Source organism: Halyomorpha halys, unplaced genomic scaffold (assembly GCF_000696795.3).
Source record: "Halyomorpha halys isolate HHAL.00 unplaced genomic scaffold, Hhal_1.1 Scaffold386.1, whole genome shotgun sequence".
In the NCBI taxonomy this organism is placed as follows: domain Eukaryota; kingdom Metazoa; phylum Arthropoda; class Insecta; order Hemiptera; family Pentatomidae; genus Halyomorpha; species Halyomorpha halys.
The window spans coordinates 442,419-464,524 of record NW_027114263.1 but is presented as its reverse complement, the minus strand read 5'-3'; the positions used below and the strand labels follow the sequence as shown (position 1 = coordinate 464,524).

Sequence of the window (22,106 nt, the reverse complement as noted above, 5' to 3'; positions counted from 1 at the left end):
AGAAAATCCAATAACTCATTTACAAGATAAAATATTAAAAGTTAATGAAAAGCAAACAAATTATCTCAATACAAATACAAAAATAATTCTGGCATTGAACCTTTAAAAACCAGCCTTAAAGACCTACAAGATATTTAATTTTTTTTTTTTTTTTATTGCAAAGTTGTTTGTTAGTTTTTAGTTGAAACTATATATAAAAATAACTGATTATTAGCTACAACGATAACTAATCTTCAGACTAAAAAAGTAGTGGCTTATTTTAGATAATAGCTATTTACAAGAATTAGTTATAGGCTAACAGATAACAACTTACATTTCAGTTTAGTCCCCATTATCAGTGAATTTAGCTATAGTTTTTAGTAATAAGTTTGGGCCAAATCATTACTTCGTAATTAAACTATTCAACAATATGATTTCAATAAAAGTATTAAAACCGTGAAACTTAAAGAAAAAAATCATAAATAAACTCAAAGGATTATTAATGAAACATCTTCCAACCATCGTTTAGTCAGATACCTCGGTATTTTTTTCTGGATTCGAAAATCCTTTTGAGATGTGTTTAAAATGAAGGATTAAATTTTATTTTTTGTAATTGTTATAAATACTATATTTGGGTTTACAAAATATAAACTGGACTAAACAGCTGAAGAGACGATATTTAAGATGTCCATTATGAAATCATATCCCTTAAATTTCTAAAAGCTCTACAAATAATGACACTAAACAAATATATGCAGAATTTAAAACAAGCCCAATATTTTGAGCTAAAACAAAAAATATTTGATGTATTTATAAATATGCTGCGTCAACTTTGGATGGGTTTTGATTTATTGTTCAGTTGATTATTGTATTATATTCTTTATTAATTATTATTGTATATGTATATTTCTTGACGAATGATTTTCTTAGTGTAATTACAATCAACCGTGTATACGTCGGAGAGAAATTAAGAAAATGGAGCTTCGAGGGAATTCCTAAGGTAGCTGATCAATTTTTTTCAAATTTACTTCAAATTCAATTTTTTGATCAAATTTACGAAAAACGTTAAAATAACTAATAACTGAGGCTTATTTTTAAGAAAGAAAGTGATTTGATTAATCCTCTTAATTGTTTAAATGAAAAAATAGAATAATATTGTTTAATTTATAAAAGTATTTATTCAATTAAGGATTAGAACGAAGCATTTATCAAGTAAACTTTTTCATGAAGTCTCCATTTTTATCATCTCCCTGTGGCATTCATATGATCACTTTTTACTGAGAAAAAGTATATCAAAAATTCCATGGTATTTATGCGACAAAGAAGAGAGTATTAAAGATCAAAGGGAAACTGGTGCTTTGTTGTTATTAAAATGTTTTAATAAAATGAATGAACATTATTATTTATTTTTTAAATCAAATGAATCCAAATTATAGTCTCAAAACATTCTTTATTTCCTTAAAAGTCGTTACAAATACTGTTAAGAAGCTAGGTATAATAGTGTTAAATTTATTATAATTAAAACTTTTAATATTAATGAAGGAGTGACAAAATAGGGTAATTTTTATTGAAAATGGTGACCTGGGTAGAATAGCCTGCAAAATGATTTTTAAAATTTTTATGTGTATTTAAGATTGTCTTTGAGGATGGCCGAAGTGGCCGAAACGTTGGACTTTTAAGGAAATAAAGAAAGTTTTATACTTTAATTTTGATACATTTAATTTGATTTAAGCAATACAAACCTTAAGACTGGTTTAAATGAAAGGATTACGCATAAATTATTATTTATTAATTAAATTCTCTAATGATGTCCTTTTTGCTTTTAAAAATATTAGCTTAAGTATCTATTACTTTTGTTTATTAGTTTCGAATAAATAATTTCTATTACGCTGACTACTGTATTATCTACCCTACATTTAACAATGTATGGTTTACTTACTAAATAAATACTTTTAACATGCAAAGAATATTATTTCATATTTTCACTAAAACATTTAAGAGATTTAATCAAATCCTGACCCCACAGAGTTAGTATTATGTAATATTTTCCGTATCTTCTACCGTAAGAATTTATTCAAATATCCATTGTTCCATTTTTATCATCTCCCTGCCACACACACACACACACACACACACACACGCGCGCGCGCGCGCTTCTGAGTGTGTGTACATATAAACAGACATACGTATGTAGGATCAGATTATATCGAAATTTCTCTAAAGAGAAAATCAGTATTCTTTGCCTGGTTAAGCACATTGTTATGACAGAGGCTTCTTTGGTTCACTGACTTCCACAGATGTGGGGAATCAAATAGTTTCTGCCCCTCAGAACCTTTATGGTTCCATGGATATTGTTTATTGCATACATAACGGAGAATTAATCGCTTATTATTTCTATTCGAAATTTCAAAAACAGATAAATTAGTGTTGTAAATTAATAGTATAATTCGGGGGAGGGTATTCCCTTCATCACCCAAAAAAAAAACTATAAACATTTACATCATTAACTGTACAATCCAGGTTAAACCTTTATGGGGAAAAACTATTGCTAAGGAATGCTAAAATGTTTTTACGTATATATATACTTATTCTTCTATATTTTTTATGTTTTTAAAATGTATTTATTAATTATTTTAGACTTATTTATTTGTTTTTGTAATTGTTCTACCGCTGTGGCTATTTTATTTTTATTTAATGATAATTTCATTCAGTTTGCATTCGGAAGTATGTGCGAGTGGAATAGAGTGAATAGCGTGGATAGGATTGAGAACAAAAAAGGAAAAGAATGAATAAGGAAAATGTTATGTAACATTGTGAAAAAATAAGAAGGAAAAAAAATGTTAAAAGAATATTTGAAATTTTTTGTATTTAGGTTATAATTAATTATTATTTAAAAAAAAGTTGTTTGTATCTCTGAATATATGTTATAAAACATTTATATTTTATAATATATGTTGGTGTTTATATATTCAATCATGGATTGATAAATATACTGTGTGTTTTAGCAACCCGATGTGTTAGATGAGTTTTGTAATTCACATTTATTGTTGGTAATAATAAATAGAGAATTCAAACTTTTGTATTTCTTATTACTTATAAAAATATATTTTTTATATTTTAAAATGTATTTATATATAGCTCTAATATTTTTTGAAGATATTAAAACTTAATAATATCGAAACTAAAGTCTACATTAAAATTATTTACAATGTTAATTAATGTTAAAAATATTTATATTAATTTTTTATTCACAAAGTTAAAATAATCAAAACTTAATCACAAATGACCTACATATTTAATTATTTATTTCTACTAAATTATATATTCACTATTAAAAATTAATTATATATTCAAAAACATTGTTAGAGTTACCAGATTTTTTCTCCTTATTTCTCAATTGAGAATTAACAATACCTAAAAGAAAAAAAAAATTACAAAAGCATATAGGATAATATAATTGAGTAATTTTCAATATCAAAAAACTATAAGATTATCAAGAGTTAATGAGTAATTTTCTCCAATAGGAGTCAGTTTCCCAGATGATGTTCAAATATTATCCTGCCGACAAATCGTACCACAAAAAATGCATAGAATAACATTCCTGAATGTTTTTTTTTTAAATAAAATTAAATAATTAAATGATATAATAATTTTATCGTACAAGTGCTTTACCAACTTTTTGTATCAGCTAGCTCGTTGGTGAGAGAGGCCTAAACGTATTTTTTTAGTTATCTATTAGATCCCTATCAAACTGTTTGAAAAAGTTTAGTTATTTATTACGTTCTGGTACAACGTGTGGACCAGTGACCTATAAAGGGTCAAATGAAGGAAGATATCATAAAACAATAATAGGTTAAGCATCTTTTTAATAAATCCCCAAATCTCCGAATTGGGGTGGGAAAATATCGCCATTTGAAGTTTAGTTAAGGTAAAGTTTGAGGGAGATTATTTCCTTTATTATGTCTTGTCTCATTAAGAAGTTTTCCTTCTACCTGCCTTATTATAACTCAGTATCTACAGACTTTAACTACTGATCTGTTCAAGAGTTGTAATATATCCCTTTTATCAAAATTCAGTCTACCGTTCATTGATCTGACGGTGGATCGAGACCCTTAATCTGATGAGGTTAACTTCTATGTTCATTAACATGGGCGCCGGAGCGCAGTGCAACGAACTAACCGGTGGTGGGGATGAAAATCATTAACTTATTTTATATATTTTCAAATAAACATTTTTACACACGTACAAATGTTATATAATGAATAGGTTCTGTAGAGCTATAGTAACATATATCAGTAATAATGTGAATATTACATAAAAAAAAAAAATCTGGATCGCTACAACCCATGAAGCATCAGGGGTGCAGTAATTTGTAAGAAAGTTCCATTAATAGACCAACCGTACAATGAGGCGATTTGGTCAAAATCACCCTGGACCGCCAGATTTTTCCCTAATCAAGGGGACCCATTTTATGAGGCTGTGTGGACCCTTGAAACCACAGGGATGGCTCACAGCATAACGAATAATATGTCACAGCCGAATTCGAACCCGGAGTTGGTAGTACAGTGCCACCTCAATCCCTATTACTAACATTACTATATTATAAATATTATGTACATAATACAGTTATATAATAATAATAATAATATATAGAAAAAATAATTAGTTACAGTAAAATATAATAATTCTCATATTATATTGCAATGATATGATAAAATTTTAAGAATTATGCAATTTATTCATTCAAAGCCTGAATCGCTTGTGAATTCTCCACAAACTAGACTCGTATTAAAATCAGCATCTATTTTAATGCTAATTTCGCATTCTATTTTATAATCATCTTTGTCTGGACTTTATGCATTATTAATATTTTTCTATACAAAGAAAGGCTCTGGATCAGATATCAGAAAAAGCATGATCGTAACACTTATTTGAAAATTTGTATAAATAATTAAATTCAAAGTTCGGAAAATTAATTTGACAATAATTCATTATACAGAAATACACGAGGGATGCATTTTACTATAAAGAATCTTCAAAGGAGTTTAGGAAACTTAGTTACTTATAATTATGAGAGATAGTTGACAGTGGATGATGAATGAGGAGAAGATGGTTGGGGGTGCGGTCAATGAAAAACACAAATAAGTACGATTAACTTATTTTAATGTGCCAACGTTTCGGCTAGAGTTTCTAGCCTTCTTCAGGGCTAAAAACAGAACAAGATAACAACCACAGTAAGTATAGAAAAATAAAAAAAAGAAAAAGAAAGTATAAACAGAATAATTTTACACATAAAATGAATAATTTACAAAATAGAATTAATAAAATGAAGTGATGAGAGAAGCGGGAAATAAAATGTATACATAGGTAATTGAAAAAGTGGGTAAAATCACATAATTAAGGAAATGAAATAAAAATAAAGTTATATAATGCAAAGAAGTATGAACATATTAGTTATTATTAATTTAAAATTTAAATATGAAAAAAAAATGAAAATTGAGAGGAAGAAAATATATGTAACAATAATAGATGATAAAGAGGCAAATTATAAGTATAGTGTACAAAACTTATTACGCGGGTAAGGAAAATGGAGAAAATTGGAGAAAATAAGGGGAAAGAGTAAAATAAAGAAAGGGGAAAGAAAACGAAAAAAGAATAAAAACGAACCTGTTCGCTGGAAGATCAAACGCCTAATGGATACAGCGCTAATGGCGGTCAAACTCAGAATTAAAAAAGCCGTTACAACAATGACTAAGTATTTTTTATAAAGAAAACGTTACGGGAGGGTGAAAATAAAAAATAAAAAGTAGAAAAATTTTAGAAGAAGAAAGCGTGTGAGAGGGTGATGACAAAAGGTGATAGGAAGAGTTAAAAATATATATGAACCAACGAATTACCGAATAACGAAGTACCGGAAGATGACAGTGTTACTTATAGACAGTTAGTAACTTATAGTAGATCAAAATTGTGAACTTTAACTGTTGGACATGGTGAAGCATAATTTAGTATAAATAATAATTCTTTATTACTAGATTAGCCTTGTGGGCCTTATATATAGATAAATAATATTTTTTATATTGGTAGAATATAGTTGTATGAAGTGGATCGACAGTCTTCAACATTTCGAATCAAGATCAGACCTGACGAAGCCCTGCAAAATGGAGCGAAACGTAGATTAACATCAGATAATTTTTTCTAGTATTTTGTACCTTCATTGACAGCCACCTGGACTATCTTCCTACAATATTTTTTATACATTAATTCTTCACTAAAAACTAAATATTTTTGGAATATAAACCATAAATAATTTGATATACTATCATTACCGCAATAGGTCATTTCTTTGTTGAAGGTCAGATTACAATTCAATTTCCTTAAATTATCTTAACCTTGATGAACATAGCATTTCCAACAGGAATTTAATAATAATAATAATAATGATAATTTATTTATTTGTTCATGGGGCCCCGTACGAATAGAGTAGCCTGTGAAATCATAAAATAAATAATCAATTGTAGTAATTTTACAAAAATGGCGACTGAAAGATCCTTTACATAAACTAATAACAACATTCATAAGAATAAAATAATAAAAAAGAAGTCACTTCATATGTAATAATATAAAAAAAATTATACATTCAATTGGGACGGTAGATACCCAGCTCTAAGCAAAAGGTTTTGTGTTACATATATAAAAAAAAAAATTAAGATCCAATCCTGAGGGTACAGGCAGAAATTCATACAACTGATTTTGGTTAATATTGCTTAGATTCGGCATGTATCGGATTCGGTTCTCACGATATGCAGGGCAATTTGTCAAAAAATGGAAACAATCCTCAAGCGCCGTTCCATCAGAATCTGGACAAAGCTTCTGTGGGCCCAAATTATATCTGTGTGGACCGACACTTAGAGTAATTGCATATTTACCGGAGAGTCGTTGTTAGGCAATTATTCTCAAGTGAGTTATATGGAAGCTGATGTTCAGGTAGCTTTGAGGAGCATCCGTTTTGATGAAGACCCTACCGTACCACGGGCTATAGGTCGATTCTCGTAATAACAAGAGGTCTTTTTCCTTGACAAATTCCCTATATCGTCCATTCTAATTTCGATACTTACCGGATCATTAGTATCGGGTCAAATATTCCGAACCTTTCAAATATTTTTCTTATCTGCTTCACCCAATTATATGATATCATATGATCCAGGTCAGGTAACCGTCCAAATGAACTCCAAGGTATCTTACTGCTTTATTGACTCCATTGAAATTTTTCTCTGTTGAGAATCAGTTCAAGAGAACCTAATGGACGTCCAAGAGTAAAGACTTTTGGAGTGGATGTTTTAATGTCCGTACTGATCTTCCACAAATTATTATATTAAGTCATTAAGATGAGTCTGCTATTATTATGTCATTATGTTGGGAAAGAAATGCTGTGGCGTCAGCAAACATAGCTATAGAGGTTTTTATGAATTGGATGTTATGAAGAAAAATAATAGTCCTTACCCAAAATCAATTATCAGTGCAAACACTGAAACAAGGCTAGTTTTTAGGTTGTTTCCTTCGGATTACTTAATACAAGGATTCATTTTTTAACACATTATTTTTTAAAACACATGTTTAAAAAAAAAATTATTTTTAATCAGAAAAAAATGGTCTGATTATGTTGAGAAGTTTTTCGAACACTGAGAACGCCACCTTGTTAACAATAATATAACTCAGTTTTTTTTTTGACAAAATGAAAATATTATTTATTGGTTTTATACGATTTTAATCTATAGAATAGTATCTAAATGCAACTGGAGGATTTGAAAGTAGGTACGAAAAAATAAAAAATAATATTTTTGTCATTAATTCAAGTTTAATTCAAAATAAATAAATAATAATTTCAGCATTACGTAGATTTCAAGTGATCACTATTACATTTTTATTAATTAAATTTGAAATATAAGGAAATATTACGTGACGTTCACTTTAAAAAAAACTCCAGACCATCTCAATGTTTTAAGAAGATTCCATACATTATGGAATGAATAAAACATAACTAAAATAGCAAAAACTCCTCAATATCATTCTTTAAATAATTTTTAGTGATATCCATGCCGAAAGGTTTCTAATAAAATAATAATTAATGACTTAAACCGGGAAGTAAATTTTATTGTTTTGTTTTTTTATTTTTGTATTTTGATGATAAGTAATATATATATAAGTAATTGACAATGCTTTATTGCTATAATGAGTTCCAATTTTACATTAAATACTTAAACTCAAAATAAATATATTGCAAGTTAAAGCTTTAAAAAATATAATAAAATACACTTTTGCAATTTATAACGTTGTGTTGTATATCATTGGCCTGATTCAGCAGTTGAGTGTAAAATATAAAATTTAATTTTTTAAAAATTTCTTATTAGATTATAGACCTTGTAAATTTTTATCCGTTTCTACAATTTTCTTTTACCTCTGCCTATCTTGGAAGGTAGCTAACCAGTTTACTACGCGGTGTTGTGAAGTGGTCTTCATTTCGTTCACCCATCTGACTTTTGGCCTCCCTCTTTGTCTATTTCTTACTACAAAAGCGTTCATAGTTAGGAAGAGAGGCAGGAGATCCTGTTGCGCCCACTATTGTTCCACATGTCTCACCCATTGTATCCTATTTGCTTTCATATCAAGGGCGATCGATTGCTTCAATTGGGGGATTGTTTTCTCCTTCGTCTTCTCCGAATCCCTTTTACTCACTTTACTATGAATGTATAAGAAGATGGTCGGTGGTGCGGTCAGCAAAAAATGTTACTGTCATTTGAAACTATCTACATTCAGGTTTGGCTTCTAGCAATTATATTTTCTTCTAGGTATATTTTCCCGCTTATAATCATAAACATTGTTTTGCTTTGGTTAATTTGTATGCGTATAATGCGTTCACAGTTGCGTTCCATAGCGTTGATAACCGGCAGGTTTTACGTCTTAATTTCTAAGAGTCTCATGTATCATGGCCGCAAGTGCAGTTCGTTATTCACTTCGCTCTGTGATTGTTAGTGTGCCACATGGATTATTGCTCGAATCCTGCACTCAGACTATGAACAGTGTGAGTTAATAAACAGTTGAACACTTTTATATTATCATTCATTGGAATTGTCAGCCTATTTATTAAAAATTGGCAAATTATAATTGACATTCGTTGATCGAACAAGTGACCGTTAATTCCCTCCTAGGGGGTCTTATCTTAATATTATTTATTTCACGGTAGAGGCGTTGTGTACTCCAGTCTTCCTTGGGTCGCGAGTTCGAATCCAAAGACTATATATATTTTTTCTTTTTCTTTTTCTTATCGAGGGACATTTAATTTTATTTATTTTCAGAAATGTTTTATTTAATATTTTTATATAATTTTGTAACTATTTAGAGTAGTTATGATAGATTTTAAAAATCGTTTGTTCCTTTGCCTTATCGCTCCTTATCCCACACGAAATCGGCAAACTAGTCGCTACATTAACCATTGGACATGAAATAAGAACCAAATTTCAATTTCTGTCACGAGTGTACTTGTCGCCATTCATAAGTAGATTCACAGGAATATGATAGTTGTTATACAATGTAAAAAAATTAGATCCGCAGTGGAACAGATTCGAATGAATTCGCACATAATTTCACTAACATCTTGCCATTACTTGGTGATATAAAAAAGAATTGCCTCGAGGAAATAGGAATGTTTCAGGTAAAAGTCTTTAGCTTGGGAATCTCCTCGAACGAAGATTTGAACAGAATTACAACAAAAGTTTTAACAAAGTTAGAGCGGGCCTCAGGAGCAGTTGTGCTGAAGTTAAATGATATCCCGGGTCGGTCTAATACACTTTACATTAGGCCACATACTTACAAGGCTGCTAATAGTTAATTAGTTTTTAGTCAACAGGTTTAGCCTCACCTTGTAGCTAACAGTTTGCACCTTTAGTTTCCCTCGGCCCATAATTACCCTATGGTATGAAATTGATTTGGGGAGTGTTCCCTTAATCCTGTGATTTTATTCTGATTATATATATAATCAGGTTGTCCTACTATGCATGTAAAGGCTCCATAACCTCTGCAAGTTTTTGAATATTGATCTGATTCTAACTTCAACATAACGATGGTATTTGGTCTATCTTTTGAGGGTGATAAGTCTTCTTTAATGGGGTACTCTTTTGATTTTATTAGTGAATTAGATTAAAAAACCAAGACACAGTTTCTTTTTGTTTTTGGTATGAAAATGTTTTATTAAATAATTATTTTTTTTTTTAGATTTATTTAATAAAAAAGGAAATTTAATCTTCTTTGTAAAAAAAAAAATAATAAAAAAAAAAGTTTCGGAGGAAGAATAAATACATGACCATTACCCAAACTCGAGATATAAAATAAATTAATTTACGTGAATTTATTTATTCATTTTTTTATAACAGTTGAACATGTATCCATTTTTAAAATCATAAAATATATTTTTTTTTACTCTATGTAGCGTATAAAAATAATCTATAATCTCTCTGTCAAGATTACAAAAATTCTGAAAAATCTTTGAAGCTTTCTACACCATTATAAAGCCAGCACTGATAAATGGCTGCAAGGCCTTGGCTCTAACTGGTATTCTAGAAAACAGAATTGAACAGAAAATCCTCCGTAAAATTACAGAAGCGATCTGGGATCAGAACCTTAACACGTGCAGGGAAGGAACTGAGAGTGATCTACATGTAGCGACTGGTCAGTCAACATCTCATGATAAAAAGGCAACGAGGTGAAGATGGGCGGGACATGTGGCTTGAAGCCATCCATCAGGACACGTATAAACAACAATTGATGCATTCAGGTCTGGATTAATTCGGTCGGTAAGAGACCACGTGGGAGGCCAAAAACCAGAAGGTTAGACAAAATCGACAAAGATGCAAAAGAGCTGCTTACAGCAAATTGGAAAACTGCACCCCAAGATAGGCATGCGTGGAGAAGACTAGTTCGGTAGGCCAATATCTTGAGATGTTTGAGGATTGTCAATTATTTTTTATTTTTTCCATGTCTTGTCACTACCACATACAGATTCATTAAGATTGATAATCTTATATTTTATATTACAATTTATATATGAATCCTCATAAAAACAACAAAATAAGAAATATAATATTTTAACTTTTTTGGAAATTTACCTCTATCTTTATTTTTAAATATAACAACACTCATTAAAAACGATTATATTCTTGTAAGGATCAATTTGAAAATCGGCAACGACTATCAAACTATTTTTGAAAAAAAGTTAAATAAATTATTTATTCTTATGCTTCCACTCAGCCCGGAAAAAAATACTACTAAATCCCTCACAAAGAGTATAAAGAAATACAAGCTGGAGCTTTCTCTAAATATTTAAAAAAGTTCAATAGCTAAGGTTTTTACTTATGCCTGGGCTGTAAAGAGAATGGTATAACAAATTGCGATTGAGCCCAGACAAAGGCTCGGCCAAGATCAACAATGGAAAGAAGCTTATTCCGCGCAATTCCAGCTGTATCTGAATAAGAGCGTTCAAAGTAAAGTATCGGTAGAGCTACCTTTGTGGAACTCAGATTGTGCTTCGAGGGCATGTTTATTCTTGCAACACCATATTATGAGCCTATATTGAATTATGTAATTAAATATTTTTAATATACAATTAACTATGGCACCAATTTCAGGAAGATTTCGGTCACCTTTTTTAAACAGCATTTTTATTCCGTTTTCATCCAGTAGTTTATTATATTTTTTGTGTTATGATCTCCTCTTGTGAGATTGTGACATGTCGTACATAGACCAACCTACTTAAACCTATAACATATTTATAATTTAGTCTAAATTTAAAAAAAATCTACAGGGTAACACTCTATCCTAACTATAGTGGGGGGGGGTCATGTTTTCATTTGGTGGAACCACCACAGAAATAAAACCCGACTTCCCAGGCCGAATTGGAACTGGTGCCGCTGCAGTTACCAGGTTTTAAAGACCTACGCCTTAACTCCTTGAGCTACAAACGGGCCCGTAAGCCTCTATCTACTCACATTGAGGACATTACTTTTCAATGGGTGGGAGGGAATAAACGTAATAAACAATAAGTCGGTTTGGAAACAATACCCGCTGAAGGGAAAGTATGATGAAAATGTATAATTAGGGAGTGAAGGTTGAAGCTAAAAAAAAAACTTCATAATAAAATAAAAACTTATTATAAAGCATATAATTTTTATTAACAAATTAATAAAATAGAAGGAATATTAAATAAAAGAATATGCTCCGTAGCATATATGCAAAAATAATATATGAAAAAAATAAATAAATCTGTTAGTTATGGTACTTACTTTAACAAAAACTAATGAACTAAAAGGAAAATTATAGAAAATAAAATAATAATTTTTTTAGGTTTATCTACATACGTGACATTAGACACATACAGCGTATGTGGAAGATAGGAATACAGTACTAGTAGATAAATTTCTATGGGTAGAATAGAACACTCTATTTTCATTATTTTACTAAAAGTGGGTAGCAATATGTACGTATTGGTGAGTCATCACTTCTGTGAGCTGCGGCAGACTAACCAATGTTGTCGAAGAGCAGGAATTAGAGCTTTACAATAATCGTCTAATAAATGAGACTATTGCAATTTTTATACTAACAATATATTTACAACGATTTTATTTTAGGAAATTTATAAAGATAATAATTAATTAAAAAAATCCAAGAGAATTAACGCCTTTATTGTTAACAGAATAGATAAGAGTAAAAGTGGGCGTGACCAAAAAGGACTTGGTTAAGGTTAGGTCAAAGTAAGAGGGCGTTTGGCCAAATATTAACGTCTATGATTAAGGTTAGGTTGACGTAATAACTTAAATTTATAATTGGTGCTATGAATCACGTGACCAATGGGCGAGGTAAGGTCGAGGGGAAAATTTATATTCAAATTGGTACCATGGAATACGTGACTGGTCACACGCGTGATTAAGACTAGCGGTGAAGAGGATAGAGCATAAAGTGTCCAGTTCGCCTGTTTTTCCTCTACTCTAAAATACCAAATAATTTCAATCAGGTATACATACTCGTGTTGAATGATGTATAGAATGTGGTATTTTATTCATATGAAAAGCGGAAAGAGAAAACTGGAACTTATCGAGTGAGAAGAAACCCAGTAGAGAAAAAAAAAGATCCAACTGTTGTAGCAGCAACCTGCTGTGAGTAAAAGACAAAACTAAAGTACAAGAGCTGGGAAGAAAAAAAGGCAGTTATTTCACCCCGATTTTCGATTATTTTAATGAAAACTACGTATTATTACTAGTCAAAATTGATGAATCAGCCAAGCATAGGTAGAGGGAATTAAAATTGGCGGCTGTTTCAAAATATATATAAAAAAAAATTATTTTTCATTCGGAGCTCTATATCTTTAAAACTACCAACAGCACTAGAAAACCTAAGAGAACATTATCTAAAGCAGAGTAAATTTTATAAAATATTAGACCTAATAGAGATATATCTTTTAAAAAAATAATATTTCGTAAAATGTACTGAAAGATTAGTAGTTAGTGAATTTATTTTGAAATATCTCGAGGTACAAATGTCTATAAACACTCTAACTAAAGCTACTTTAATGTACAATTAAGTAGTAAATGACGTTTATCTTCGTAAGAGTATCAGTTCTCATGTTGTCTGCCAGCACTCAAAATAAAGATAGTTAAATTTACTATAAAACAGTTTATAACGTTTATCTTTGTAGGAGTAGTAGTTTTTATGATATTTGACAAAATAAACTCATAGAATGTTAATTTATAGTTGTTCAAATAAAATGTTTGGGGATGATGGTAGCAGCTTGGTAACGCGCCTGTCTGCCAACTCAAAGGTTGGGAGTTCGAGTCCCTGGCACTATCCGGGATTTTTTTAAGCATAAAATTATAGAATACTCACTCACAGCCTCCCCTGGGCATTTATGAGGCCGTCAGCCAATGGGTGGCACTCACTAAAGTAGGCGTGGGAGTGACGGACCCACACTATGAGAACCACGTTAAGAAACGCGCGATGTATTTCCTAAGTACATCGCGCGAGGCCTTAGATCTCCACGGTCTGTCGCGCCAATAAAAAAAAAAATAAAATGTTTGATTTTTGAAAAAATATATCTGTGGAACCAGGAGACGTACATATGTCTACCAGCACACAAAATTAAGGTAATTTAACTTACTATAAATTAGTTTTTTTTAACGTTTTTAAACAACCGCCAATTTCCACCTACCTATAGTTGGCAGATTCATAAATTTTGACTAGTAATTATAAATTGTTTTCATTAAAGTAATAAAAAATTGAGTCAAAATAACTGCCTTTTTTCTACTCTTGTGCTCTTGTACTAGCACAAAACACTCATTGAAGTACAATTTGAAGTAACAAATAGACACCTTAAAGTGAAATTCTGCTAAAGAAATACTACATACTTCATGAACCTATATGTAAATATGTACATAGTAATTAGTAATAATGTTTCATGTTCCAGGAAGTAAATGGAAAGGAAAGTAAATGGTTCTAGGAATGAAAACAAAAAAATCATAAAAGGAGTATGACTAGTATCTGTCCCGCCTAGAACATGTGGTTAGAGCATCATATAAAAAATAAATTTTTTTGGTGCAAATTATTGTAATGATGATCCACGGAAGAATATTAAATACTACATTAAAGAACTTACCCGAACCTTGAAACAAAACTCATAGAAGAACTTTTTTTCTTATTAAATTGTTATCTAAAAGAATGAAGATCCATCTGGAGAGGAGTTGGCTTTGCTTGGTTCAAAGGGGCTTGTGAAAAAGGTGCAGAAAGAAATAAACTGCATTACTAAATCACAAAAGGAGTTCTCTCGCCGAGATTTTTTTCCCAGATATAGATGAAAGGGGACAAGAGAAGCTAGAAAATAATATTGAAATCCTTTTAAGTAGTTTAGTCAATAGCTGGCGAATAATGAAAATAACGCCTATCTACTTGCCATGAATCTTTATCCCTTTGGCAGAGCCGTTTTATTAATTTTTTTCCCGTTTTATTTTTCCCAACAAAAGAATGGATAGAACAACCAATAAGATAAATATACTCTTTAATTATAACAAATAGATTTAACAGAATTTCATGACACTCTAGCTTATTAGAAAGGCAAAACTAGCACACAGAGTAACCGAGTAACAATAAAAATTGATAACAATTATTAACCACTAGTTTTCAAATGAACTTTTTTATTAAATGATTTGAACTTGTGATAATTACTAATTATAACTTGATATGGTAGAGTATTGAAAAAAGGACAATTAAAGTTACTTTAAAATTCTAATAGATTTTTTTTTTGTTTTTCTGTTGCTATGTAAATACGTATTTAAGGTTTCGTACGTAATTACATAGCAACAGGAAAACAAAAAAAATGTAAATACGTATTATGGGTTCCTAGAAGTGTGAAAAACTATTATCAAGTTTATTCCTTCCATGAAAAAAACTGTTTAACAATAGATAACAAAGCGTTTGAGAAGCGGTGGCATCATCACAGTTTAAACTATGATTTATTAAATCTCGGGTAAAATCAATGATTATCCGTTGTATAGCCGGTTAAACTGAGATTTAGAGGAAATCTACGTTTAAATAGGTAACACAATCTAATAATACGAGGAACCTTCCATAATTCCATTTGGATCTGTTATCTTCCGAAGGTGTATTGTATTATTGCGTTTCTTTATAAATTTAATAAAAAGGAGTTGATCGAGATATATACGATGTGACAGACGGCAAAGACTTCAAAGAATTAATTGTTCAGACGATAATAATAAAAAAGTATTCCATCCTCGACCAAACCATTTACAGTGGACGGATGATAATTTCATGTAGCGATTTCGACTGTCAAAAGTGGCTATTGAATAAATTAAATTTTTTTTTTACATTTCATTTTTATCTATTTTTGATTACTAATAACAATCTGAGATAGCTGATTACTTCAAATAACCACAATCAAAGGTACTTGAGAGGATATATATATATATATATAAGCTTTGGGGCTCAACTAAACCATAAAATTCCTCCCAAATCCAATCCTTCGTCAAATCCTTAATATCCTTACTTTGTCACGAATCAAGTCATCCATCAGGACCTCAATGTCTTATATGTTGCCGATTTGGCCAGAACCAGATACCAATCCTTCCATGGTAAACTTCCAAACCACCCAAATCCAACCTGGGTTCTCCTTCATTACCTAATAATCCTCCTAGGCGTCTGAAAAGAAGAAGGCCTCGAGATCTTCGCCTCAATAAATGTTATTTGAGTTCTATCAATGGGAAGATTCTCCACATGTATCATGTCACTATGTCACCTACAGCAAAATTACTTGTATATATTGTTATACACTTGTAAATAACAATAAATAAATTATTAAAAAAAAATTCAACATTTAAGCACCGTATTTGTACTTATTTTCCCGAGAAGGTTAAAAGCTTTTCCGATTTCTTAGGTAAAAAAAAGTTAAAAACAGAATTAAGCATTTTCGGCGCGTAGCTCAGAAAGTAGACATTTTCTTCACGGTTATTATGTACCAATCGATTGCTATCTTTTCAAAGATTAAAGATATAACTAAATAATATAATAAATAATTTTAATGCTTGAACTGAGTGGAGGAAGGTTACAAGCAAGGTTGTGATAAAGTTTTAACAAGTGACAGTGATAAATGAACTTTAATTTTTGTTTTTAATGTAAAAGTTGACTAATTAGGTAATTAGACATAATGTACGATATACTTATTAAAGAAGGAATATGTTTACCTAATGTTTTAATGTTTCATATAAATTGTTGTTGTGACCTGGCCAGAATAGCCTGCATGGAGTTTGAGTGTTTAAATAATTTTAGTTCCAATATAGTATTAAGGTAAGATAAATTATAAATAATAATGTTAAGTAATTTGAATTGTTAAGATCATACATGTAATAAAAGCTGTTTTATGGTCTTATGTCCCTGAGGATGGCCGGATTGGCCGAAACGCCGGACTTGTAAGAAGAATAAAATGTTTTGAAACAAAAATGGATAAAAATTTAATTATTTATTTGAATAAAATTAACCAGTCTCAAGAAAGTTGAAGATTATAAATAAATTTCTAAAGATATAACTGATTCCATTAAACGATATATTCACAGAAAATTATGAAAACATAATGAGGCTTCAAGTAAAGTTGGTTAACATTTTATTTATTTATTTATTTTTTTTTTTTTGGGGGGGGGGAGACAAATCTTATTCGTTTTAGTGTTGTCTGAAACCAATAAATACTATATTTCAAAGAAATTAAACATTGGAAATTTTTCATCTCGATTTATTTGGATATAATCTTCTATATCTCCTCTGCATTTTATCCATTCCTTCGTTAATACAACTGTTGGAAAGATGAATGTCTCATATTTTATCCTATTTTTTAAAAAATTAGATTTAATGCCCTTATATGGACGAAGTATTGGTTTCAAATCAAGAAAAACATTCCATACGTTTTATTTTGTATCTCGGGTTCTAAGCTGTTTAATTAGATTAGGTTCGTGCCATTTGGTGCAGTTTATAGCGGCCTAAACCAATCCTTAGTTGTGGGAATATTGGTTGAGTCATGTTGATGTTATTTCTATTTTTCAATATACTGTATGGCAAAACGTTTAGACCATATAATATTCTTTTCCTCTTTTTTCAAAAATTCGTATTTGCGGGTTTCTAGAGGTACCTATTTTTTTTTACTATATAGATATGGTTATTAAACATAATAAGCAATTAAATAAACCATTAATCCTATTAGCTAAATATATCAATTTATATCAAACTTTCAATTGTATTGAACTAATCCATCTATATCCTTAAATATAGCAATTTCGAAGCATTGCCGGGTCTGCTAGATATCTATAATTTCTCATTTTTAAGCAGTATTCATGGATGAATAATATTGATAGTATTAGTACGTGATAAATCCTCTTTAAGCAATAGGGAAATGAGGGTATAGAAAATAATTTGTTTTCTTATGTAATTGCGATAATGGCTGGACGGAAAAGTGTTGTCATCAGCCTTTCACAGTGGGGCGACTTGGAACGACTCCAAATTCACTGATTGGAGTCAATGGGTGGTTCTGTTTGCTTTTTCAGCTTTTTCGATTCTCCCTCTTACAACCGTTGTCAAAGCTTAGTTCGATTCTGGAATTCAACAAGAAGCATTTGCTCAAATTTTTGTCTATCCCGATAAACAAAATATATTTAAGAAAAAGATAAGTAATTGAAAACTTATCAATTATTTTTTAGTGAGGAATCATCTATGTAAATATTGAAGTTAAAATTGCATGTTTATGTCCCCTATGTTGCCGATTTGGCCAGAACCAGATACCAATCCTTCCATAATAAACTTCCCAACCACCCAAACCAACTCGTTTCTAACCTGGCTTCTCCTTCACTACCTTAATAATCCTCCTAGGCGTCTGAAAAGAAGATGTCCTCGAGATCTTCTCCTTTAGAAGTGTTTTTGGAGTTCTATCAATGGGTAGATTCTCAACATGTTTGTATCATGTCATAATATAACTTACAGCAAATTTACCTGATGTGTATATATGTAAACAGTTGTAAATAACAATAAATAAATTATAAAAAAAAAATTACATGTTTAATCGAGGTCTCATTTCCGAATTCTTAAAACGCTGAAAATTATAACAAAATGAATTATCATTTTTATTAATTATTACATGAACAAATAATAAAATATATAAGGATTTCGTAACCCGCGTGGGGCCATATTCTAATACAGAAACTGTTTGCTAATGTTGGTCTCATGAAGGTGGCAATATTATTTGTTTGGCGTTGTAGAAAACTTAATTGTCTTTAAAATGAACAATTGTAATATTCTGGAAGATACACTGTGTTTTAAGAGTATCCGGAATCAGCTAAGACTATTTAATTAATTTAAATTTTTTTTAAGGAACTGTTATTCCTCTATTGACGTTAAGGGGACACTAGAAAATAACAAAAAAATAAAATTTACAACAAATATAATTTTGGAAGAAGATAGTTGACCGCAAGAAGTAGAAAAAAAAATTATTATTTTGTAACTACTGATTTTTCATCCTTGTTTAAATAAGTCCTGACGAAGCCCTGCAAAGTGGGGGGAAATGTTGGTCAACAATAAATAGCTTTTTCTATTTTTGGTACATATATTTACCGCCACCCGGACACCCCTACAATCAAATATAATTTTATTTTTCAAGTTTTTATAATAGACGTAAAAAATATATAGTTGCCAAAAGTACTCACAAAATAACCAATATCGTGAAATACAAGTGGAATCGATAATCACATGAAAAAAAAATAAAGATTTACAAAATTCTACTCCAATATACCAACAGTTAAATGTTCAATGGTTTATAATTTAGGTGAAGATCGAAGCCTAGGCTGATCTAAGACATTCTGCTATAAACTCTTTATTTATTTTTATTGTTATCATTATTTTTCTTTTTTTTTTTTTCTTCAATTATTTTTTATTTCAATTTATTAATTTTTTTTAATTTATTTTTTATTTTTTATTCATTTATTTATTTTATTTTATTTTAGTATGTATGAGATCATTCATCACTATTACCTATTGCCCATAACCGTGTCTCAGATTGTAATATCTATCAAGAAATAAAAAGTATTATTTAAAAAAAAAAGTTATTAATTTTATAAATATAATTTTTTTCGTTTATTATTTTCTCTTGATTATTAATCTTTTTAAATGATTTTTATTATAATAGTTAGATTGTAATATATGGAAAGATTGTAAATAGCACGACGCTATCTATACTCCTCCCTATTATTAACTGTTAAAAAAAAACTAACAAACTGTTACAATTACCATTTAAGGCCAACCAGGTCGATCTGCAAATAAAAAAAAAAAATTTGTAAATAATAATTTCTAATATTTTACTTGTATCAACTATTTCCATTCACACTTATAATCAATGCGATATTATATTCCAAATACTAATTCTTTAGAAGGGAAGTAAAAATATTCAAAATTGAAAAAAGAAATTTTTAAAATGGTTTATGAAAGTTAAAAAAATAAATTAACGATTGTAAAAAGGCTTGGAATAATGTTTTTAGACGGAAATTAGAATTTTAATGTAGAATCGGCTATAATTTGATAATGCCTTTGTCTACTGTAAAAAATTGGTTTCAACGTAGTGTAAAAAGTTAAATGTCCAGATAAAAGACTCATTGCTAATCGAATCAGGAACAAAAAGCCTGGATCGGGTCCCTTCAAGTGTTGTGGATAATTTTGAAGAACCTCTAGATTTGCTATAAGTGTTTCAACTGTTCGAAGCTTTTAATGGAAGTATAATTATCAAGTCAATATGAGAAAAAGTTTAATAGGGAATTTTAAAATAATGTAATTTTTACATATGATAATTTTTCACTTGGTTATGGTGGAAGAACAATGGCTTGGAAGAAACATTTAAATAATAAAGTAAGAATGGGATAGCAAAACATAAAACAAGGTCTTTGATGGCTTGGGGTTTGTTTTTCTTCAAAGAGGATTAATAACCATATATCCATAGATAGAACTATGAATAAATACATGTATTGTGATATTCTCAAAAGAAAAATGGGGATTGAATCAAATTTTAAACTCTATTAAGACAGAATCCCTAATCACAATGTGTTATCAACAAAGGCTCGCCTGTCGCACTTTAAGTTCTAGAAAACCAAATCGCCTGATCTCAATTAAAATATATATTTGAAAAAATATAAAATACGTTGCTGATGATATGAAATAAACTATTGTATTTTAATAAGGAAGAATTTATGTCATTCACTAAATCCAGTTTAATTCCATAAGACTCTTCCAGTAAAAAGATTATTAAATTTAAAATATGATATTTGGAACGAAAATGATTTCAAAGAAAAAATAGATCTACATGACAATAATAAGGCCTATCTGGACATACGGAGTTGAGCTTTGAGGCTCCACTAAACCTTCGAATTCCTCTCGTATCCATTCTTTACAATCCAAAATCCTTCGTAAAATCCTCAATGCTCCTTATTTTGTTACTAATAAAACCACCCATAAAGACCTAAATGTTCCTTATGTAACCGATCTAGCCCAAACCCGATATTATTCCTTCCATAATAAACTCCCTAACCACCCAAACCCACTAGTTTCTAACCTTCCATTCCTAGCAATCCTCCGAGGCGCCTGAGAAGAAGATGGCCTCGTGACCTTATATTGTAAACTGTTTAGAGTTCTACGACTGGGTAGTTTCTCTATATCCTGTATCATATCATTATGTCATTATGATCAAATTTACTTGTTGTATTTTTTATACAGTTGTAAATATCAATAAATAAATAAAAATTAATTCTTGAGTGGAACAAAATTGGATTGGAGGAAATCATTAAATAAGTTAAATAAATGCATAAAAGGCTAAAATATGTAATAACAAAACCTTCTACCAACCAAGTATTTATATACTGCAACTAATTTATTTTAATTCATATTTGATTCTAATTAAATATTTCCGAAGTACTTCTGCTGCCTATATTCTCTTATGTTTTGTTATAAAACGTTCAATTCCTCCACAGTTCTGTTTCAAGACAAGGATGGAAAAGGATATATCTTAAAACCTTTTTGTATATACTCGTAATAACAGAAAAAGAGTTACGTCGAAATAAATTAAATCGTTTTCTCGTCGCGAGGAGGAAAAAAAGTCTTACGAGATTGACATAAGAATTATTTAAATGACCGCTATTTTTAAATGGCAGATAGAAATGACAAAATCCAAGGACTTTTGACTTTTTGATTGAGACTTAAGGTCAAATTAAAAGAAAAAATTGAGTTGTTGTTCACCCATCATTTGAATGATAATTTAATTGCCAATTATGTTGAACCGCAACCAGTACGTAACAATGTAATGAAACAAGAAAGAAAATCCGAAACAGAAGTATATTAGCGTAAAAAAAAAAAATGTTTGTAATAGACTTTGGTCCCAAGTCTTGTGATGCAATATATTTTTTATTTTACTTTATTATTTAAAAATTTCCCACCACACTTGCAGCATACTTGTGGCCTGGGTGTTCAAGTACGCTTTGGGCACCACTGGTCTAACGTAT

The 22,106-nt window shown here is 30.0% G+C and overlaps 1 long non-coding RNA gene across 1 annotated transcript in view; it reads right to left on the bottom strand.

Annotated features, from left to right (window-relative positions):
* The window catches only part of LOC136796779 (uncharacterized), a 364,945-nt gene that overhangs the window by 982 nt on the left and 341,857 nt on the right, over positions 1-22,106 (bottom strand). The gene's annotated exons all lie outside the window — the stretch shown is intronic.